Source organism: Antechinus flavipes, chromosome 3 (genome assembly GCF_016432865.1).
Source record: "Antechinus flavipes isolate AdamAnt ecotype Samford, QLD, Australia chromosome 3, AdamAnt_v2, whole genome shotgun sequence".
NCBI lineage: Eukaryota > Metazoa > Chordata > Mammalia > Dasyuromorphia > Dasyuridae > Antechinus > Antechinus flavipes.
In genome coordinates, this window is record NC_067400.1 from 206567600 (window position 1) to 206593084 (window position 25485).

The following is a 25485-nucleotide window of genomic DNA, read 5'->3' on the forward strand; positions in this document are numbered from 1 at the left end:
TTCATTTTGTTTGTATAAAACTTCTTAAAATTAAGATCAAAATCATTCATTTTATATCTCATAATCTCTTGATAGGTCATAAATTCTTCACTTACTTATGCTATCACCCTTATGTTTAAATCACAAAATCATTTTGGCTTTATCTTGTTATGATGGGAGATATTGGTCTATGCTTAGTTTCAACAAAACTGTTTTTCAATTTTTCCAGCATTTTTTGTCAAATAGTGAGTTCTTGTTCCAAAACTTTGGATTTTTTGGTTGATCAAAAACTAGATTACTATGGCTATATGTTACTGTGCATTGTATAACTAATCTATTAACAAGTGTGTATGTATGTATGTATATCACCAAATTTTAATCTTAATGAGTAGAAGTATGATAACATGATATAGTGGAAAAACCTTTGAATTTGGGTGGGATGGGAGGAACTGGATTCAAATCTCACCCCTTTCATTATTTGTGAGCTTAGGAGAGTCAGATAACTCCTCTGGGTCTCACATTCTTCATTTGTTAAATTTGGGGATTGAACTAAATAATACCTATCACATATCTCAATTCTTTTACAGTTTTGAATGCATAATTCTATCCATTATTATAATAAATGAAATCACAGAATTTTTTAAAGTACCTATCTCCTTTTACTTCTTTACAATATTTCACTTAGATATTGTGATGAAGATATACAGATTATTCAAATAGTAAATGTAAAAAAAAAAATCTTATCCACAAGTTCTAGAAATGGTAAAATAAGACACAATTGCTTCCATTATAAAACCAATAGTCCTAGAGAGACTAGGTCATATGCATGAGAAATATTGACCTATTGATTAACAATGTCAAAGTTCAGGACTTTTAATCTTGACTATAAAGTAGCTCTACAATGGTTATTTTTGAGCTTTGACCATTATGATACATGGCTGCAGTAGATTGGAGATGGAGATTACAGGATTATCAACACAAACATGGAAGTCTCTCAGGATAGTATTGATTTTGAAGCTCAAATTACCCTGAAATATTTCCTCATTGACCCAAAAGTATTCCTGACATTCCCATAGCAAAAGAAATTCCTGTTAAATTTCAAATATGTTTCTTAGAAGTGATAAAACATTAGTTTATAAATATTCATTTTCAGTTCAGCACAAAAAGGACAAACACAGATTGAGGCCTGAACCAGATTAAAATGTAATTGGGAAATATTTAACAAAATAAATGAAAATACAATATAGCATAGATAATATTAGACTGTGGTTTCCTAAATCAATATGTGTAATGACCGCGTATTTAAAATCAGCCGGAGTCAGGAATTCAGGTTAAGGGAAAAATCTTCAATCAGTATTGAGGTGAAGAGGTGAATAAGGATTGCGATAGCAATATGGGCAGCTGCGACAGGAAGCCAGCTAACAGAGGGGGATCTGAGCTGAAGGAGCCTCCGCAATGGCAATGCAATCAGTCTCTCCTTCCCCTTCCTTTTCCACTCCCCTGCCTCCACCCACCAAAATCGTCATTTCCTATATAACACATCAGGACTTGCACAAAGAGTAGGCGGGGGCCATTCTTTCTCCAAGCTTATATATTAATAGAATATGGTCCAATTACTATTTAGCCTCATGTGCTTGGGACCTCAGTGCATCAACTCAAGCCTCAGCCCATTACAAATATGCAGTCTACAGCAACCCATATATATAATTTAATGACTCCTATTACTAATTGAGTCTGACAACATTAACTTAGAACATTTAATTTTTGCAACTGGTTGGCTTCAAAGAGTGGTAATTTTCATTAAATTCCTATTCCAGAAATCTATATGTCAGCCATATTAATATTGTTTTAAATGCATGTCTGCATATGTGTAAATATGTGTATATGTGTGTTTATATGTAAATGTTTACAGATATATATATATATATATATATATATATATATATATATATATAACTTATAACCACCTACTATATTGTCAAATTTCATGAGCTAGAATTGTCATGTCAATACATGTAATTCATACTATAACTACCTCAATTTTAAAATCCAGACAGAAAAATTAATAATAGATGATTGGTGAAATGGTGATGCCTTTGAAAGGCCATGACACATGAATCATATGGATGGACTGGAATGTAAATAGACTTGAGGCAAACAGATCCATCAGCAGGCTATGGCATTAATCAAAATGTGAGATGATGAAGGCACTAAAGTAGTGGCAGTGACAAAGAGAAATGTCTTATTTAAAAAAAAAAAAAGATTTAAAGTGCTTTCTTCACACCAATCCTGTATTAGGTAGTTCAAGTTACAAATATACATACATATGTATGTATGTATGTAAGTTCTCTGGAACTCTGGAGAGGACTCCAAGTACATTATGATTTCCACTACTACTGCCACTTCAATTCTAACATGGCTTATAACACATACAATATGACTCTGATGCTGATTATCTCACAAAATCATATGATGAATAATGAAAAACTATATAACAATAAATCCACCAGAAAAGCAATAGTATTCTGAAGGTAACATAACTTTGACAAAAATGAACACTTTGCTATCATAGCTACCTGAAAAACAATCCATATAGTTTTTAAAATACATTTTTAAAGAAAATGCTCCCAAACAGAGTTATGGGCAATACACCCAAGAGCAAGAGTTTTAGATGCTGCATTTCAAACTCGTTTTTGCAAACTTGGACTGCCATCATGGGTCATTCTCTACTTCACTGAACAAACTTCCCTCTAGGCATCCTGAGGACTTTTTTCTCTTTCACTTTAGGAATAAAAGTCAGCAATACCTTCTGAAATAGTAGCTCAAATATGCAGCACAAATATTTAGACCCTAAGACAACAATGTAGCTGAATTTATGAACTTTTATGCTTTATACTACCTCCAACCAGTGTTAATCACATAAATCACAATCTACAACTGAGACATTATATAGCACTATAGGAAGCTCAAGGCAAAATTGTGAAGTAATGTTTCTCAACTGTTATCTTATTTTTCTTTCAGCATCTTACTTTTCCATTGTCCCATAATGCTTTCACCTCTCCCCATATCTGCTGAAAAAACAGTGAAATTAATCCCTGTTACTTCTGGACTTCCCAGTCACCCTTTCAATGTCGTCCTTCCAATACAGGGAGCCCTCCCACTCATCCCTCAAGTGTCTGTTTTGCATCAAAATGGATACTTTATCTTTCAATCTCTAATGATCCTATTCTATGAAGATTGGTTGGAAAAACTAATATACTAAGCTAATGATGAGTACTAATAAGTTACCACTACCAAGAAATATATTTGAAATTTAACAGATACATCATGAAAAGACAATTCTTCAATTGGAATCATAGGAAATTTGAGCATTATTTGAGGTCAATTGGGGAAGTATTTCAGAATAAATGGGTCTTCAGATCCTACACCTCATTTGCATATGGTCAATCTTTAATAATACAAGGAATAGTTTGAAGATTAACATTGTTATGCCCTGATCATGCTGTATTTGTTTTAATAATCCTTTAAACTGCATTTTTTACTTAACCACCCACTAGTATGGCCATACTTAGAAATCATTATCATTCAAAAATAGTTTATATCCAATATCCAAGCTATTGAACTTGAAGATTTAACTTTCAGAATATAGTCCCTGGTCCTTCTGGTGAGATTTGGCCTTCTCTTTGACAGAAGTTAAGAAATTCACACCCCAGTATTTTTTCCTACTCCTCAACTAAAGTGGGGTATAACTGGGAAAATAGCAAACCTCAAAGACATCATTTGGTGCCCGAAATCTGCTGGCCTTTTTGTCAAAAGATAAGAGGTCCCCATGTATTAATCCTTTTTTTTTTTTTTTCACTTAGAAAGAGCATTAGTTGAAAACCCAGGCATTGACATAGATGTTGACCTAAAACCCTGTGCCAAGATAAGGTCGAAATGAGTTCATGATTTATACATAAAAAGTGATACTATAAGCAAATTAGGAGAACGAGGGATAGTCTCTCTCTCAAATCTGTGAAGAAGGAAGGAATTTACGGCCAAAGAAGAACTAGAGAACATTATGAAATGCAAAATGGGTAATTTTAGTTATATTAAATTAAAAGGGTTTTATACAAACATAATCCAAATGCAGTCAAGATCACAAGGGAAACAGCAAACTGGGGGAGAGAGGGAATTTTATGTCCAAGGTTTCTGATACAGGCCTCATTTATAATTGACTCGAATTTGCAAGAATACAAGCCATTCTCCAATTGATAAATGATCAAAGGATATGAACAGAAATTTTCAAATGAAGAAACTAAAGCCATTACTAGAAATATGAAAACGATACACTAAATCACTATTGATTAGAAAAATTCAAATTAAAATGCTGAAGTACCATTTCACTCCTCTCAGATTAGCTAAAATGACAGGAAAATATAATGTTAAGTCTTGGAGGGGATGTGCGAAAACTGAGACATTAATACATGGGGGAGTTGTAAACTGATCCACCCATTCTGTAGATCAATTTGGAACTATGCTCAAAGACTATCAAACTGCATATCCTTTGATCCATCAGTGTCTCTATTGAGTCTGCATCCAAAGAGATCATAAAAAAAAAGAAAGAAAGAAAAGGACTCACATGTAGTGGCATGGAACTGGAGAATTAGTTGATATCCATCAGTAGGAGAATAGCTGAATAAATTATGTAATGTGAATGTTATGGAATATTATTGCTCTATAAGAAATGATTAGCAGAACGATTTCAGAGAGGCCTGAAGAAACATACATGAACTGAGGCTAAGTGAAGTGAGCTGAATCAAGAGAACATTATACACAACAACAACAAGATTATATGATGATCAACTGTGATGGACATGGCTCTTTTCAAAAGTTAGCTAATTCAGATTCTAATTCTATTAGAATTATTTCTATTAGATTTGTGATGGAACAAGTCATCTGCATCCAGAGAGAGAACTATGGGGATTGAATGTGGATCACAATATAGTATTTGCATCTTTTGTTGTTGTTATCATTTGTTTATCATGTTTCTCTATCTCATTTTTCCTCTTTTGATCTGATTTTTCTTGTACAGCATGATAAACATGGAAATATGTTTTTTTTTAAAAAGATCTTTTTTCCTTCTCTAAATTTTAATATAAAGTAGAAAAGGAAAAAGGTAAAATTCTAGAATACAAATCATCCATATGTTTTTGGGGGAGAGGGGAGCTCCTGACATTTTGCTTCTAGGCACCATTTAGAAAAACTGAGGGCCTATGCCTTCTTCTCAAACAGTTTACTACCACTAAACAAATTTAGGGACTTCAAGGGAACAAATATGAATTTGGAAAAAACTGTGTTCAGAAAGTTTCTTCCAAAGATTGAGCTTTAAATTTGTGAGTTAAGTTAGAAATCCAATTATAAATTGTATGATATGATTACTATTAATTGGTGCATGCTAAAATTGTGAATGTATCTTGGCACAAGATCCTAGAAAAATATATACATTAATTTTTAGTATTGTAGTATTGCTACTAGAAATTTAAAACTGCATTTAAGTTTTCTCTGGTAATTAACTTAACCTAACACATATTTATGTGAAGTGTTAATTTGGTTTCTAAATTGTATAGAAAAAAAAGCAAAATTTTTATAAATTGCACAATATGTAAAAATTTTATGGGCTATGTTTTAAAATTCTGTCAACCCTGTGGGATATGTGCTGTAAATTTTGTGAAAATTATTTAGGTATAGTTCATGTTCTGAATTTTAAGATTGTCTTGGGTTTTTTCCACTTAAAGAGATTTAATGAGACAATAAAACAAAACAAAACAAAATCCTCCTAGAAGTTATTATTTAGCAATCACTTCTGAAAATTATTCCTTAGGATTTTTCGAAGTTATCTGAAACTGGGGACTGAAAACTGTCTACTACAAGTTAGAATTCATCCAGTTCTTTGGTAAAAAGCTGCAGTATGATGACCATTTAAATAAAATGATCATTTCCTTCTTGAAAAAAGTCATTAAAATATGGAGATATGTTTAGAAGAATTGTACTCTTTAACCTATATTGGATTGCTTGTTGTGGGGGAGGGGAAGAGAATTTGGAATACAAGATTTTCCAAAAGTGAATGTTGAAAACTATGTTTGCATGTATTGGGAAAAACAAAATACTGTTAAAAATTTAAAAAGAAAACTGTCTATTAGCTAGTTACACAATTTCATGGTTTAATTTATGTCAGTTAGCCTTGAATGCATAATCCATCCTTCCCCCCTCAATAGGTATGGAGGGTCCTGGTCTGAGCCCTTCCCCCTACTTCACTGATTGGGAAAAGTGGAAAGAATCCCAGTCACTGGTATTCAGCCCTTTTCTGAGCTTCCTGCTGATTAAGTGAAATGTCTTCACTTTTAAATTATTTCCATTATTTAAAAAGATAGTCTCAATCTCAAGCCTGGTTATTTGTCTTAGAACAAATCATTTGTGTAGCTGAACATCTATTTAGATAAGATGATGTGTCAAGAGTTCTACTGTTTAGTAATGCAGGGAATTTCTAACAGAAGTTTGTTGGATATTTTTATTTTTTGGTTAACAGCAAGATCTCTGGAAATTATTACTTGTGTCATAGTCTCCATCAGTAAATTATTTAACATTTATTTAATACATTATGGACTTATTATTTATCCACCATAATAAGCAATGTGATCTGTAGCTTTCTTGATGTTTAAAGCAAGATTTTAACCTGCTAGTGTTGTTTTTTTTTGTTAGCAAAACCTCTAATTTTGACTGTACCCTGCAGGTCTTTCATCTTCTGCACAGTGCTGGGTAATTGAAATCCTTTGCAAGTTTATCTGCATGTGAAAGGGAAGCATAGTATAAGAGTGCCTGCCTCATCATATCTTATCTCCAGTGTCAGCCCTGAGATACACAATGATTATGCATAATGATTTGTAAGCCTTCTTTCTTTTCTTTCTTCCTTCTTTTACTTTTTTCTTTTTTCTTTTTCTTTTTTTCTTTAGATCTGAAGACTTTAATGTGAGATTTGGGTATTGGAAAGAAAATATTTTGGGATTATAATTAATACTATTTCTCAAGTTTGAATACAGATAGGGATGAGGACCAATAAGTCAGAAAGCACACCATTCCAGATGAATGCCAAAGTGCTACTCATCTTGAAAAAAAAAAATAGCTCTCCCACCCTAATGAAAATAAAAGTCCTTAAGAAAAATTAAGTTTAGGAGCAGAGCTAAGATGGCAGATAGGACACATGCTTCTTTGTGAGCTCTCCTGCTACCATCACACTAATTATGAAATTCAGCCTCCGAATTAGTGCTAAACTGACAGAATCCAAGAATATTGACAATGCAGCAAATTACCAGTAGAAGATAATTCCAAAGATCACCAGAAAAGGTCTGTTTTGATTGGGCTGGACAGGAAGAGGTGGCTAGGTACAAGCAGACAAGCAAAGAATAAAGGCCAGGACAAGCTGAGTAGACCAGGGTACAAGGTGTAGTATTCACAAGGTGGAGAATCTATAGGGAGGACTCTACCACAGTGTTGGCTACTCTGCCCTGGTTGTAAGCCAGTAGATCAACAGAGAAGTTATAAAACATCCAAAATAAACACAGAGGGTAAAGAGTGTACCACAAAGTGCAGGAATCTCACAGGACCTGGCCACACCCGCCCAGCATTGGGAGTGACTCAACATGATCCCAGCTCAGCCATTGCCACTTCTAGGAGTCTGTAGAGAAAGCTTGGAACTTCCTTGACCAAAAAGCAGATCCCAACATTAAAAAAAAAAAAATGAGTAAAAAGGCAAAATGAGCTCTAACTATAGACAGCTACTGTAGGGAAAGCGAACAGATTTCAAACCCTGAGGAGACTAAAAGCAGATTGTCTCCAGATGAAGCCCCAAAGGGGGATATAACTGGGTCCCCACCACACAAGGCTCTCCTAGATGAAATTTTAAAAGATCTTAAAAGAGAACTACAAGAAGAATGTGGAAAGGAAAGGAAAACTCTGCAAGAGAGTTTGGAAAAAACATATAACTCATTAAAAGGAAGATTTGATAAAGTAGAAAAAGAAAACAATTCCATGAAATGTGAAAGGGAAAAGGTAAAGAACTCCCAGGAAAAAAAAATTGTGAATTGAAAAAAAGAAAATAAATCCTTAAAAAAATTGTGAAATGGAACAACATTCCATAGAACAAACAACTCATTTAAAAAGTCAATTGAACAATACAAAAAGAAATAAAAAAGTAAAAGAAGAAATAATTCATTAAAAATCAGAACTGAACAAATGGATCACTCAATGAGACATCAAGAATCAGTCAAACAAAAAAAAATAGAAAAAATGTTAAATACTTACTTGGGAAAACAACAGACCTAGAAAATAGATCTAGGAGAGATAATCTAAGGATTATTGGACTCCCTGAAAATCATGATGAAAAAAAAAAAAAGATTTTTCAGGAAATCATCAAAGAAAACTGCCATGATATCATAGAATCAGAAGGTAAAATAGCTATTGAAAGAATTCATCAAATGCCAAAATTAAAACTCCAAGGAATATTGTGGCTAAATTCCAGAACTATCAGATCAAGGAAAAATATTACAAGCAGCCAGGAAAAAAAATTCAAATACTGAGGAGCCACAATAAGGATTACTCAGGTTTTAGCAGCATCCACATTAGAGGATCAAAGGGCCTAGAATCTGATATTCTGAAAGGCAAAGTAACTTGGAATGTAGCCAAGAATAAACTACCCAGCTAAATTGAACAATTATTTCCAGGGGAAAAGATGGACATTCAATAAAACAGGCGAATTCCATTTATTTCTGATGAATAAACCAGAGCTAAACAAAAACCAAAAAATAGATAGATAAATAAATAAATAACCTCTAAATACAGGACTCAAGAGAAACATGAAAAGATAAAAAGAATTCTTGAGAACTGTATTTCTATTATGGGTATTCATAGAGAGTGAATGAATGACTCGATTTTACTGTTATAATATAAAAAAGGAACTGGAGGTAGAAAGGGGATTGTACCAGAAAAAGAAAAAAGTATAGGTAAAAAGAGGGCAATTGCATCTCACTGAGCAGCAAAGGAAACTTATTGTATCTGAGGGAAAGAAGGGAGGGGGATGAACGGTGTGCAAATCTTACTCTCATCAAATTTGGCTCAAAAAGAAAATATTAGACATATTTGGCTTACAGAGAAACTTCCCTCACTTCATTGAAAAAGTGGGAGGGGAAAAGCAAAAAGAGAAGGGATAGGTTAAATAGAAGGGTATACAGAAATAATAGGGGAAAGGTATAAGAAAAAAAGGGAGGGTCTCTAAGGGGAAGAGACTCTAAAGGTGGAGGGCTGTTTGAGCCAAGTGGTGCCCATAAATTAAATACCAGGAAGGGGGGTGAGAGGTAAATCAAAGAGAAAAGCATAATCTAAGGATAATAGGATGGCAGAAAATACAAAATTAGTAGTTTTAACCATAAATATGAATGGGCTGAACTCTCCCATAAAGTGGAGGCGGATAGCAGATTGGATTAAAAACCAGAATTCGATAATGTGTTGTTTACAGGAAACGCATTTAAAGCAGAGTTACAGGTATGGAGTAAAGGTAAAAGGCTGTAGCAGAATCTATTATGCTTAAGGTGAAATAAAAAAGCAGGAGTAGCCATCTTGATCTCAGATCAAGCAAAAACAAAAATTGATCTAATTAAAACAGATAATTGCTAAAGAGTAACATAGATAATAAAGTGATATCAATACTAAACACATATGTACCAAATGGGATAGCATCTAAATTAAAGCATCTAAAAGAGAAGTTAAGAGAGCTGCAAGAAGAAATAGACAGCAAAACTATAACAGTGGGAGATCTTTACCTTGCACTTTCAGAATTAGATAAATCAAACCACAAAATAAATAAGAAGTTAAAGAGGTAAGTAGAATATTAGAAAAGTAAAGTAGGATAGATCTTTGAAGAAAAGTGAATGGAGATAGAAAGGAGTACACTTTTTTCTTGGCTGTTCATGGAACATATACAAAATTTGGCCATATATTAGGACATAAGAACTCAAAATCAAATGCAGAAAGGCTGAAATACTAAATGCATTATTTTCAGATCATGATGCAATAAAAACTGCATTCGCCAGGGAAAAAGAGACCAAAAAGTAATTGGAAACTAAATAATCGCATTCTAAAGAATGAATGGGTAAAACACCAAATTATAGACACAATTAATAATTTCATCCAAGAGAATTATAATAATGAGACAACATACCAAAATTTGTGGGATGCAGCCAAAGCGATAAAAAGGAAAAATCTTATATATCTAGAGGCTTATTTGCACAAAATATAGAAAGAGAAAATCAATGAATTGGGCTTGCAACTAAAAAAGCTAGAAAAAGTACAAATTTAAAACCCCCAATCAAATACTAAACTTGAAATTCTAAAAATAAAGGGAGAGATTAATAAAATTGAAAGTAAAAAAAAATATTGAATTAATAAATAAAATTAAGAATTTATTTTATGAAAAAAACAACAAAATAGATAAACCTTTGGTAAATTTGATTAGAAAAAGGAAAGAGGAAAATCAAATTGTTAGTCTTAAAAATAAAAAGGGAGAACTTTTCACTAATGAAGAAGAAATTAGAGCAATAATTAGAAGTTACTTTGCCCAACTTTATACCAATAAATTTGATAATCTGAATGAAATGCATGAATACATACAAAAATATTGGTTGCCCAGATAAACAAAGGAAGAAGTAAAATGCTTCAATAGTCCCATTTTAGAAAAAAAAATAGAACATGCTATTATTATTCAAATCTCTAAGAAAAAAACCCCAGGTCCAGATGGATTTACATGTAGATTCTACCAAACATTTAAAAAACAATTAAATCCAATGCTTTATAAACTATTTGAAAAAATAGGAATGAAGAAGTACTACAAAATTCCTTTTATGACACAGACATAGTACTGATAGATAAACCAGGTAGATAGGACAAAAAAAGAGAAAGAAAATTATAGACCAATCTCCCTAATGAATATTGATGCAAAATTATTAAATAAAATATTAACAAAGAGATTACAGAAAATCATCCCCAGAAATGCATGGCTGGTTCAATCTTAGGAAAACTGTTAGCATAATTGACTATATCAAAAAACAAATTAACAAAAACCATATGATCATCTCAATAGATGCAAAAAAAGCATTTGATAAAATCCAACAGCCTTTCATATTAAAAACACTAGTGAGTAGAGGAATGAATGGACTTTTCCTTGAAATAGTCAGTAGCATCTATTTAAAACCATCAGTAAGCATCATATGTAATGGGGATAAACAGCAACCATTCTCAATAAGATCAGGAGTGAAACAAGGTTGCCTATTATCATCATTACTATTCAATATTGTATTAGAAATGCTAGCTTTAGCAATAAGAAATGAAAAAGAGATTGAAGGAATTAGAATAGGTAATGAGGAAACCAAATTATTACTCTTTGCAGATGATATGATGGTATACTTAGAGTACCCCAGAGAATCTACTAAAAAGCTACTAGAAATAATCCACAACTTTAGCAAAGTTGCAAGATACAAAATAAATCCACATAAATCATCAGTATTTTTATACACCACTAACAAAATCCAACAGCAAGAGATACAAAGAAAAATTCCATTTAAAATAACCATTGATAGTATAAAATATATGGGAATCTATCTGCCAAAGAAAAGTCAGGAACTATGTGAGCAAAACTACAAAACACTTTCCACACAAATAAAGTCAGATCTAAACAATTGGAAAATATTAAGTGCTCTTGGATAGGCTGAGTGATTATAATAAAGATGACAATTCTACCTAAACTAATTTATTTTTATAGTGCTATGCCAATCAATCTCCCAAGAAACTATTTTACTGACATACAAAAAATAACAATAAAATTCATCTGGAGGAACAAAAGTTCAAGAATTTCAAGGGAGCTAATAAAAAAAAAAATCAAATGAAGGAGGCCTCGCTGGACCAGATCTAAAACTATACAATAAAGTAGTGGTCATCAAAACCATTTGGTACTGGCTAAGAAAAAACTAATCAGTGGAATAGGTTGGGTTCACAGGACAAAATAGCCAATAACTATAGCATTCTGGTGTTTGACAAATCCAAAGATTCCAGCTTTTGGAACAAGAATTTACTATTTAACAAAAACTGCTGGGAAAATTGGAAACTAGTATGGCAGAAATTAGGCATTGAGCTATACTTAACATCATATATCAAGATAAAATCAAAATGGGTTTATGATCTAGACAAAAAGAATGAGATTATAAATAAATTAGAAGAACATAGGATAATTTATCTCTCAGATCTGTGGAGGAGGAAGGAATTTGTGACCAAAGAAGAACTAGAGATCATTATTGATCACAAAATAGAAAATTTTGATTATATTAAATTAAAGAGTTTTGTACAAACAAAACTAATGCAGATAAGATTAGAAGAGAAGCAATAAACTGGGAAAATATTTTTACAGTCAAAGGTTCTGATCAAAGATTTCAAAATAAGAAATCAAGCCATTCTCAAATTGATAGTCAAAGGGAACAGACAATTTTCAGATGAAGAAACTGGAACTATTTCCAGTCATATAAAAGGGTGCTCCAAATCAATATTGATCAGTGAAATGCAAATTAAGACAACTCTGAGATACCACTATACACCTCCCAGATTGGCCAGCTTTCTTGAGGTCCTCCAGAATGTGTCTTGGTTTCTGTAGGGGAGGTAGGAAGGCCACCATTATGGTCTCTGTCTTGAAGTCTGTCTCGGTCCCAGGGCTTGTGCTCCAGCCTCCAGCCACCACAAAGGAGTGAGATGAAATGAATCTGTCTGGCTGAGTTTGTCCCAGCATAAACTCTATTATAATTATGTTATCATAGATGTGAATCTTGTAGAATAAGTGTCAATCTTGTAGAACTACATTAAGTAATAAGTACATGTACTGAACTAGAGAACTATTAATCACCATGCTAAACTAGATAACCATTGTCTTATCAATTGCACTGAGTTAGAACCTTTTAAGAATCCTTGTTTCAAGTATAGAGTTCTGGTCCATAACAAATAATGAACAGAATCAGCTACACCCAGAGAGAGAACTATGGGAGATGCATGTGAATCAGAATATAGCATTTCCACTCTTTATGTTATTGTTTGCTTACATTGTTGTTTTCCTTTTCGTTGTTTTTTTCTTTCTTTCTAGATCTGATATTTCTTGTAGAGCAAAATAACTGTATAAATATGTATACACTTATTGTATTTAACATATACTTTTTTCATAATTATCTTTTTATTGACAGAACCCATGCCTGGGTAATTTTTTACAACATTATCCCTTGCACTCACTTCTGTTCCAACTTTTCCCTTCCCTCTCTCTACCCCCTCCCCCAGATAGCAAGCAGTCCTATACATGCTAAGTATGTCACAGTACATCCTAGATACAATATATGTGTGCAGAACCAAACAGTTCTCTTGTCGCACAGGAAGAATTGGATTCAGAAAGTAAAAATAACCTGGGAAGAAAAACAAAAATGCAAACAGTTTACATTCATTTCCCAGTGTTCCTTCTTTGGGTGTATCTGCTTCTGTCCATCATTGATCAATGGAAACTGAGTTAGATCTCTTTGTCAAAGAAATCCACGTCCATCAGAATACATCCTTATACAGTATCGTTGTTGAAGTATATAATGATCTCCTGGTTCTGCTCATTTCACTTAACATCAATTCATATAAGTCTCGCCAAGCCTCTCTGTATTCATCCTGCTGCTCATTTCTTACAGAACAATAATATTCCATAACATTCATATACCACAATTTACCCAACCATTCTCTAATTGATGGGCATCCATTCATTTTCCAGTTTCTAGCCACTACAAACAGGGTTGCCACAAACATTTTGGCACCTACAGGTCCCTTTCCCTTCTTTAATATCTCCTTGGGGTATAAGCCCAGTAGTAGCATTGCTGGATCAAAGAGTATGCACAGTTTTATAACTTTTTGAGCATAGTTCTAAATTTCTCTCCAGAATGGCTGGATAACATATACTTTAACATATTTAACATGTATTGGACTACATACCATCTAGAGAAAGGGGTAGGAGAAAGGAGGGGAAAAGTTGGAACAGAGGATTTTGCAAGGATCAAAACTGAAAAATTACCCATCCATATTTTCTGTAAATAAAAAGCTATAATAATAATAAAAATAACAAAAGAAAAAGAAAAAGAAAAGTTAAGTTTAAGAGAGAGAGAGAGAGAGAGAGAGAAAGAGAGAGAGAGAAAGAGAGAGAGAGAGAGAGAGAGAGAGAGAGAAGGCTTCAATCTGTATTCAGACATAAACAGTTCCTTCTCTGGGTATAGAAAGAATTTTTCATCATAAGTCCTTCAGAATAGTCATGAATGGCAAAGACACTCTCAAATGGTCATCCCAGAACATTGCTATTACTTATATTCAGTATATTTCACTTTGCTTGAGTTCATGAAGGACTAGATTTTTTTTTCTGAGAGCATCCTGCTCATCATTTCTTATAGAACAATAATATTCCATCATAAGGACACACTACAGTTTATTGAGCCATTCTCCAATTGATGGGCATCCTTTCAATTTCCAATTTATTGCCCTGAGAAGAGAATTGCTATGAATATTTGTTGTACATATAGGTCATTTTCCTTTGGTTTTTTCTTTCTGAATCTCATTTGGTATTAATGCCAAGCTGTAGTGTTATTAGATCAAAGGAAATGCACGAATTTATAGCCTTTTGGGCACAGATCATCTTTTGATCATATATCATTTAGGTCATGGCTCTTATGTAATGATCTTTTCATTTACATTATGGTTACATATATATTGTGTGTGTGTGTGTATCCTGTCTTCCTAGATCTGATTAATCCATTCTGGCCAGGGTCATACAAGACTTTTCATGTTTCTCTATATGCTTCTTCATCATTTTTTACTACATTATAATATCCTATAATATTCATAAACCACAATTTGTTTAATCAGCTCTCAATGTGTTTTCAAGTCTTTCTAAGCACAAAAAGTTACACAATGAATTTTTTGCATGTACGGGGTTTTTTATTTTATCTTCTTATTATATTCATAGGAAAATCTTTGGACCAAATATAGAATTGGTCAGTGATTTTCCTTAGCTAATTCCAAATTTATCCAGGATATTTGAATAATTCTCAGCTTTAGCAATAGTGTACTGTGCTCTTTTCCACTTGATTTTTCAACATCCCCCTCCACTAAGTAAATTCTGGTTAAATTTTGAGCCACTACATGTTGCTCACAAAATGATGCTGAATAGGGTCAATAAAAATATATACCATTTAACATGAGGACATGATTGAACATTCTAAAGAATTCAAACAACATGCATTGAACTAAACAGCTCTTCTTTTGCCAAAAATCTATCTTTAATGCTAAAGTCTCTATTTCATCATTTGCCTTTGCATCCAGACTCATAATTCCAGTCACTTTTTTGGTTAAACTTTACATTATCTTAATTGACACTTAACTTTTCTATCTCATTCATTTCTAAATATATCCCTAGACAGTAAGTTATCCATCACTAGTAGCAAAAATATTGTTTTAAAAAGGAAAAACAATTAAGCAAAGCTAACACAATTATCTGTCTCTGACAATATAAGGACTAGGTCACATGAAGTTTCTCATTTTTGCAATAAAGAGAAAAAAGACCAATTTTTTAGCTCTGTTTCAAGATCAAGTTTGGTTATTATATTTATCAGCACTCAAATTATTTTTGCTTTTCTTCTTTCCAGTTACATTATTGTAGTGAACTCCTTGTACAAGTTAAATGAATTTGGTATTTTAAATGCCTTTTTTATTAGTTGTGCTATAGGAGAAACTAGACTAAGAATAAAAAGATCCTGGCTTCAAGTTCAGCTCTGCTACTTAGCAACTCTCAGGACCTTAATTTCCTTACCTATAGAATAAGGAAGTTGAAATCACTGGTCTCTGGCATTCCTTCTAACTCTGAAATTTCAGGACTGTGAACAGCTATGACATTACCTGCTCTGATGTTTCTCTGACAGGCCATGAAAACTATGTTCTACTGTGGCTTCCCCAAAGAGAGATCAAAATTAGTCTGTGACAAGATATGGTCCCAGGATTTTAAAATATTGTCAGGCTATCTGCTGTTTGTTGGAGCTATTTAAAAAAATCTGTCAACAGCTTCCCAGGCTCAGTTGTTCAGTGAGTGAATCAATCCATTACTAATGTCCTTGAATGCTTTCTGACAACATGTGATGACTTCTTTACATGTTTCTGTCCTTGTCAACCACTGGATGTAGCACCTTAAAACTAGATGAGTTTCTGTGAGCTAGAGAATGTCAAATGTGGTTCAATCACTTGCATTTCAAGGGCGTTATCTAAGGCTGCCCTAGTTCTTGCTGCAGTACTAAGAATTGTTCTGATAGACTTTGTTCCCAAAGTAAACAATTCAGATGTTCAGATGCCACTGTGAGGATAGCTTGCATTTGAACAATGGAATTTCAGCACTGTTGACAGAGCTTTTCCTAGGGTAATGAATCAGGATAAATCCCTAGAGTTTGGGAGGTGGTTTGGGAAAAGCTGCAAGAGTTATTGGAAGTTATGCAATATGATTTTCCCTGCACTCTATATCCTTTAGGAATACTTATACCTATTAGAGACACAAGTTCAGAATTAAGACCATTCAAACAAATTCAAAAGCTATTATTATCATCATCACTCTTTTCATCATAGGAAAATGTTTATTAAAATGATACTTGCATAATTGTATGAAACATACACCTATATTGAATTTAACATAATATTTCTACCATGTTTAACATATATTGGACTATTTGCTATCTAGGGAAGGGGATGGGGAAGAGAAAAGAAATTGAAACACAAGGCTTTAACAGGGTTAATGTTGAAAAATTATCCAAGCATGTGTTTTGAAAATAGCTTTAATTAAAGAAATAAAAGAAAAAAGAAAAAATTATACTTGCACATAACACATAGTTTTATGCAGTATATTCTTCATCTCTGGCTATAAGCTTCCCTGCTTTCATTTAAGTTCCAATTAAAATTCCATCTTCCGTAAGAATACTTTCACAATCCCTTTTAATTCTTCTGCTTTCCCTCTCTTAATTATTTTTTTATTTATCCTGTATATAGTTTGTTTGTACACATTCATTTGCTTGTTGTTTTCCCCATTAGAATGTGAGCTCCTGAGGACAGGCACTGCTCTTTTTGTGTCCCTAGAATTTAGCACAATGCTTGGCACATAAGAAGTACTTAATTAATGTTTATTAATTATGTGCTAAACATATCAAGTAAAAAATCCTAATCTGTTTCATTCCATACCAGGAATGTTTCTTCCAGAAGAATTTTGTTATTATTTTTTCGAGTTCTGTAAAATAATTTTGGGGAGTTTAATTGGTATGACACTAAATAAGTAGATTAATTTTGGTAGAATTTCATTTTTATTATATTAACTTGGCCTACCACGAGCACTTGATATTAATCCAATTGATTAGATCTGACTTTTTTTCTCCCTCCCTTCTTTCCACCCCTTTCCATAGATGGCAAGCAATCAAATACATGTTATACACGTACAATTTTTCCATATATATTTCCACAATTATAATACTGCACAAGAAAAATCAGATGAAAAAGGGAAAAAATGAGAAACAAAACAAGATGCACGCAGACAAGAAAAAAGTGAAATTACTAAGTTATGATCCACACTCAGTCCCCACAGTTCTCTCTCTGGGTGCTCTCTCCATCACAAGACAAATTAGAACTGGCCTGAATCACTTCACTGTTGAAAAGAGTCACATCCATTAGAATTGATCATAACCTAATCTTGCTGTTACTATCTACAATATTCTCCTGGTCCTACTCATTTCACTCGGCATTAGTTCATGTGTCTTCAGGCTTCTCTGAAATTATCCTGTTCATTGTTTCTTATAGAACAATATTATTTCATAACATTCGTGTACCATAACTTATTCCACCATTCTCCAACCGATGGGCATACATTCAGTTTCTGGTTCCTTGCTAATACAAAAAAGGGCTGCTGCAAACCTTCTTGCACATGTTTTATGTTTTTTTATTATCTGTTTTATGATCTCTTTGGGATATAGGCCTGGTAGGGAACTGTTGGTAGGGATACAGATTTCCCACATTTGCTCTAACATTGATTATCATATTTTCCTTTTATCTTAGCTAATCTGAGAGGTGTGTAGTGGTACCTCAGAGTTGTCTTAATTTGCATTTCTCTGATCAATATGGATTTAAAGCATTTTTTCATATGACTGGAAATGGTTTTAATTTTTTCATCTGAAAATTATCTGTGCATGTCCTTTGACCATTTATCAATTAGAGAATGACTTACATTCTTACAAATTTGAGTCAATTCTCTATATACTTTAGAAATGAGGCTTTTATCAGAAATCTTGTGTGTAAAATATTCATCCCTCAGTTTTCTGCTTCCCTTCTAATCTTGTCTACACTGGTTTTGCTTGTACAAACCTTTTTAAACTTAATATAATCAAAATTATCCATTTTGCATTTCATAGAAGAATTCTAGTTCTTCTTTGGCCACAAATTCCTTCCTTCTCCACAGCTCTGAGAGGTAGACTATCTTTTGTTCTTCTAATTTGCTTATAGTATCACCCTTTATGTCTAAATCATGAACCTATTTTGACCTTACCTTGGTATAGAGTAATAGATGTGCGTCAATGCCTAATTTTTGTTATACTAATTTCTAATTTTCCCAGCAATTTTCATTAGTTAGTTCTTGTCCCAGAAGCTGGGGTCTTTGGGTTTATCAAACACTAGATTACAATAGTCATTGCCTATTGTATCTTGTGAAGTTAAACTATTCCACTGATTGACTATTCTATTTCTTAGGCAGTACCAAATGGTTTTCATGATCACTGTTTTACAATATCATTTTAGTCTGGTACAGCTAGGTCAATTCATTTCTTCATTAATTACCTTGAAATTCTTGACCTTTTGTTTTCCAGAAGATGTTTTTATTTTTTCTGGCTCTATTACAGAGCCAGAAAAAATAAAAACATCTTCTGGAAAACAAAAGGTCAAGAATTTCAAGGTAATTTAATTGGCATGGCACCAAATAAGTAAATTAATTTAGGTAGAAATTCATTTTTATTATATTAATTTGGCCTACCACGAGCACTTGACCTTCATCCAATTGATTGGATTTGACTTATTTGTATGGAAAGTGTTGTATAGTTTTGTTCATATAGTTCCTAATTTTGCCTTGGCAGATAGACTCTCAAATATGTTATCTACAATTCTTTTAAATGAAATTTCTTTTTGTATCTCTTGCTGCTGGATTTTGTTAGTAACATAAAGAAATGTGGATTTATTTTGTATCTTCTAACTTTGCTAAAGTTGTGAATTTTTTCTAGTAGTTTTTTAGTTGATTTTTAACGATTCTCTAAGTATACCATCATATCATCTGCAAAATGTAATGATTTGGTTTCCTCATTACCTACTCTAATTCCTTTCATTTCTTTTCCTTCTCTTATTGTTAAAGGTAATATTTCTAATAAAATATTGAATAATAATGGTAATAGTGGGCAACCTTATTTTACTCCTGGTCTTATTGGGAATGGTTCTAGTTTATCCCCATTACATAAGATGTTTGCTTATAGTTTTAAATAGATGCTACTGATTATTTAAAGGAAAACTACATTTATTCCTATACTCTGTGGTGTTTTAAATAGAAAGAGGTGTTGGATTTTGTCAAATGATTTTCTGTATTTATTGAGTTAATCATATGATTTTTGTTAGTTTGGTTATTAATATAATTGATTGTGCTAATAGTTTTCCTAATGTTGAACCAGCCCTGCATTTCTGGTATAAATCCTACTTGGTCATGGTGTATTATCCTGGTAACAACTAGCTGTAATCTCTTTGTTAATATTTTATTTAAGATTTATGTATCAATATTCATTAGTGAAACTGGTCTATAATTTTCTTTCTCTGTTTTGATCCTACCTGGTTTAGGCATCAACACCAAAACTGTGTTATAAAAGGCATTTTGTAGAACTCCTTCTTGCCCTATTTTTTTCAAATAGTTTGCAAAGTGTTGGAATTAATTTTTCTTTAAATGTTTGGCAGAATTCCTATGTAAATCCATCTGACCCTGGAGATTTTTCTTAGGAGTTGATTAATAGCTTGTTAAATTTCTTTTTCTAAAATGGGACCTTTTTAGTATTTTTTTCCTCCTCTGTTAATCTTCATAATCTATATTTTGCTAAGTATTCATTCATTTCATTTGATTATCAGATTAATTGTAATATAGCTGAGCAAAACAATTCCTAATTATTTCTCTTCATTCGTGAAAAGTTCACTCTTTTATTTTCGATACTGACAAATTGATTTTCTTCTTTCCTTTTTCTAATCAATTTAACTGAGGGTTTATCTATTTTGTTGGGGTTTTTTAATCAAACCAAGTTTTAGTTTTGTTTATTAGTTCAATAGTTTTCTTACACTTATTTTTATTAATCTTCCTTTTCATTTTCAGAGTTTCAAATTTGGTACTTAATTGGGGGGGTTATTTGTTACTTTTCTGGGGTTTTTTTAGTTCTAGTTTAGTTTAGTAGTCACTGATCTTCTCTTTCTCTATGTTATGCAAGTAAGCCTCTAAATATAAATTTACATATATATGTATATAATTTCCTCTAAGATATAAAATTTCCCCTAAGAACTGCTTTGACTACATCCCATAAATTTTGCTATGTTGTCTCTTTATTGTCATTCATTATCTTGGATGAAATTATCAATTGTGTCTATGATTTGCTTTTTATCCTTTAGGGTTAGATTATTTTGTTTCCAATTAATTTTTGGTCTATTTTTCCTGTCCTTTGTTACATTTAATTTTTATTACATCATCAATTGGAAAAGATGCATTTACTATTTCTGTCATTCTGCATTTGATTTGAGGATTTTGTGCCATAATACATGGTCAATTTTTGTTTAGTTTCCATGTGCCAACAAGAAAAATGTAAATTTGTTTGTGTCTCCATTAAATTTTCTAAAGTTCTATCATACATAACTTTTCTAAAATTCTACTTCCCTCCTTAACTTCTTTCATTTATTTTGTGGTTTGATTTATCTAGTCCTGATAGATCAAGGTTGAGATTTTCCATTAGTATAGTTTGTCTAATTCTTCTTGCAGCTCGCTTAACTTTGGTTCTAGGAATTTGATGCTATACCACTTGGTGCATATATGTTTAGTGTTAATTTTGCTTTATTATCTATGGTACCTTTTAGCAAAATGTAATTTCCTTCTTTGTCTCTTTTAATTAAATCTATTTTTGATTTTGCTTGATCTGAAATCAGGATCATTATCCCTTCTTTCTTTACTTCAGTTAAAGCATAATGGATTCTGCTCCAACCTTTTACCTTCACTCTGTATGGATCACTGTACTTTAAATGTGTTTCTTGTAAACAACATATTGTAGAATTCAGGCTTTTAATCCATTCTGCTAATTTCTTCCATTTTATAGGAGAATTCATACCATTCACATTCACAGTTAAAATTACTAACCTTATATTTCCTTTCATCTTATTTTCCCCAATTTATACTTTTCCCTTTTCTTTCCCCCTTTCTTCCACCTCATTGTTTTGGTTTTTACCACCATTTCCTTCAAACAGCCATTCCCTTTTACAGCACCTCCCACTTTCTTAACTCTTTCCTCTTCTGCTTCTGTTCTCCCTTTTGTTAGCCTGCCCCTTTCCTTTGCCCTTTCATCTCCTTCTCTGTATAGTAAGACATGTTTCTCTATGAAGCTAAATATGTTTGATATTCTTTGAGCCAAATCCAAAGAGATTAAGGTTCACACAGTGCTCATCCTCCTTCCATCTTTCCCTCAATTATAAAAGGTCTTTTTCCCCTCTCCATGTGATGTAATTTACCAATTTTTACCTTCTCTTTCCTCTTCTTCCTTTTCCACCTCCAGTTTCTTTTTTAAAACATTACAATAGTCAGATTATACCTACATCATCTAAGTATACCCTTAAAAGAGATACAATTCTCAAGAATTAGAAATATCATCTTGCCATATAGGTATGTAAACTTTTTGACTTTTAAAAGAAACATAGTTATTTTCATCTTTCTTTTTTACCTTTTTATGCTTCTCTTGATTTCTGTTTTTGAATATTAAATTTTTTGTTCAGCTCTGGTCTTTTCATCAGAAATAAATGAAGATTACTTATTTCATTGAATATCCATCTTTTTCCCTGAAAGATAATGCTTAGTCTTTCTGGATAAATGATTCTTTGCTGCAATTCAAGCTCCTTTGCCCCTTGGAATATCATATTCCAGGCCCTTAGATCCTTTGAAGTGGAAGCTGCTAAGCCTGTGTAATGCTGATTGTGGCTTTTTAATATTTGATTTTTTTTTTCCTGGATGGTTGCAGCATGTTCTCCTTGATCTGAAAATTCTGAAATTTAGCTACAATATTCCTTGGAATTTTTATTTTGAGGTCTCTTTCAAGAAGTGATTGATAAATTCTTTCAATTATTATTTTACCCTCTGGTTTTAGAACATTAGGGCAGTTTTCCTTAATAAATTCCTGAAAGATGATATTTAGGATGTTTTGGTTTTTTTCATCATAGTTTCAGGTAGTCTAATAATTCTCAGATTATCTCTCCTGGATCTATTTTCCAGGTCAGTGGTTTTTCCAATGAGGTATTTTATATTTTCTTCTATTTTTTTTATTTTTTCATTTTGTTTGCCTGATTCTTGATGTCTCATTGAGTCATTCACTTCCTTTTGTTACATTCTAATTTTTAGTGAATTATTTTCTTCACTTAGCTTTTTTATCTCTTTTTTGCATTTGGCCAATTGAACTTTTAAATGAGTTATTTTGTTCATCGCATTTTTTTCCATTTCACACAAATTCTGTTTTTCAAGGAGCTATATGCTTTTTCCCTTTTACTAAATCTGTTTTAAAGAGTTTTCTGCCTATAATTTCTGTCCTTTCTTTTCTAAACTCTCCTGAAAATTTTTCATTTTCTTTTCCCATTTTTCTTCTCTCTTTTTAAGATCCTTTTTGAATTCTTCTAAGACAGCCTTATGAGATGGAGATAACTTATATCACCCATTGGGTCTTCAGCTGAAGACATTTTGCCTTTAGTGTCTTCCGTGTTTGAAGTCTGTTTCCTGTTTCCATAAAAGCTATCTATGGTCAGAACTCTTTTTGCTTTTTTGCTTATTTTAAAAGGTTGATGTCTGCTCTTAAAGCAAAGGGGAGATTTTTCCAAACAGGCAATAGTGGCTTCACACTGCCCTGGGACTGGTCCTGCTGACTTCCTACAAGTGTTTGGTAGGTATGGCCAAGTCCTGCATTATTCTGGAGTTCAGGGGCTCACTATTTATCTTTTTTAATTGTGTTGGATATCTCACAACTAGTCTGCTGATCCACTAACTTCTAAATCAAGACAGATTAGTCAATGCTGCTGTATTTTGGTTAAGAGTCTCCTGGTAGATTTCCCCAATGTGTAGAAGCGCACTTCCCCCTGGGTCCCTGCACTGGCCGGACTATCCTCCTTCCCACCCCACCCCACTCCTGATTAAAACAGAACTTTTCTGAAGTTCTTCCAAAAGATCTTTTGCTGGAAATTTGTTACACTCCAAATATTTGCGGGTTCTGAGGCTTGATCTGGTTTTGATCTGATGGACACTAGGAATATGGAAGAGCTCAGATAAAGACATGTCTTCTGTCTTCCACCTTAGATCCACTGTCCCCCAGGTAATTCTTTAGAACAAAATGATGCCAGTAAGTTTGCTACATTGGGAAGAACACTGTAGCTGGTACCACAAGAACTAGGTTCAAACTCTATACCATATCTGGGCCTTCTAGATCAACATTATTGCCAATCTTAGACAAATTACTTAACTTCTTGGAATATTAGTTTATTTAAACTGTAAGGGAGAAGATTTGGACTGGGTAGTTTTCTAAAGTAGCTTGCAATTTTCCATCTTTGATCCTGTCAGCTGCAAAAGTAGAAAATGGTTCAATATTGGGAGCACCATCATGCTGATAAAATAACTTATCTGTATTAGACCAATTTGTTTCAGCATTCTTATAGTCCCTCTATAACCTCAACATCTTTAAATCCATCAAAGTATATATACTTTTTGATCAAACAATATCACTGTGAGGTCTGTATTCCAAAGAGATTATTTTAAAAGGGGAAATGATCCAAATGTATATATATATATATTTTTGTGGTAGCAAAAAACTGGAAATTGAGGGGATGCCCATCAATTGGGGAGTGGCTGAACAAGTTGTAGAATGTGAATGTATTGGAATTCTATTGTGCTATAAGAAATGATGAGCAGGAAGATTTCAGAAAACCTGTAAAGACTTACATGAAGTTATGCTGAATCAAATGAGCAGAACCAGAAACACATTGTACATGGTAACAGCAACACTGTGTGATTATCAATTTTTATAACTTTCTCAGAAATGCAATGATATAAAACAATTCCAAAAGACTCATGATGGAAAACTCATATCCAGAGGAAGAACTATGGAGTCTGAATGCAGATCAAAACATACTAGTTTCATTTTTTATTGTTTTTTCTTTCTTGTGGTTTTCCCCTTTTGTTTTGATTCTTCTATTATTAAATAATAATTTATTATTTATTAAATTTATTTATAATAATTTAATAATAAATCTATTTATTATTTATTAAATAAATGATTCTATCTATATTATTAAAGCTGGTCTCAAGATCCTCCAGAGAGCTAGTCCAGATGGCATATTTTGGCACTCCAATTTGGGGGCTCTACATTTTGGCATCCAAATAGGGACATAAGAAACATAAGAATAAAGAAACAGCAGCACTTGAGAGCTGTTCGTGAGTAGGATCCTCCCAGAGTTCCTTCAGTAACCTACAGGGAAAGAAAGGGAGAAGAGATCTGGTAAGACTCTTTTAGTCAGGTAATTCAGTGGGTCAACACATCAAAGTGCTGAGCCAAGAGACTGATGAGAAATTTATGAAAAATGCCTATCCTGACTATAGTCCTCTTCTCCATTTGAAAGTTTGCCTCCATGATATCTCATAACCTTCAACATCTGCTGTAGTGCTGTTTGCACTCCCTAGCATGTGAATTCAGATATCTTAGCATGTGGAGTTAGATACCAGCTAATGCATAAGCTTACTGACTATGCTGTGGGGGGGAAGTAATTATATTTTCATAAAACAAAAAAGGGGAATTGTCACTTACATGCCTAAGTGAAGGAGCAGGTCAATTCTCCGAAAGCCTCTACAAATGTGAATCATAACACTTGAAGGAGTTGTGAAGCAGCCTTTACTGACACAGATGTTCCTTGTGGATTGGGAATGAAATAAATTGGGCAAGAGGGAAAAGAAGAGAAGTCAGACAATGCAACTGCTCTCAGTAGGAAGGTCAGAGAACGCAATTGCCTCTCAGTCTCCTTGTATCATCATCATCATCATCCTCT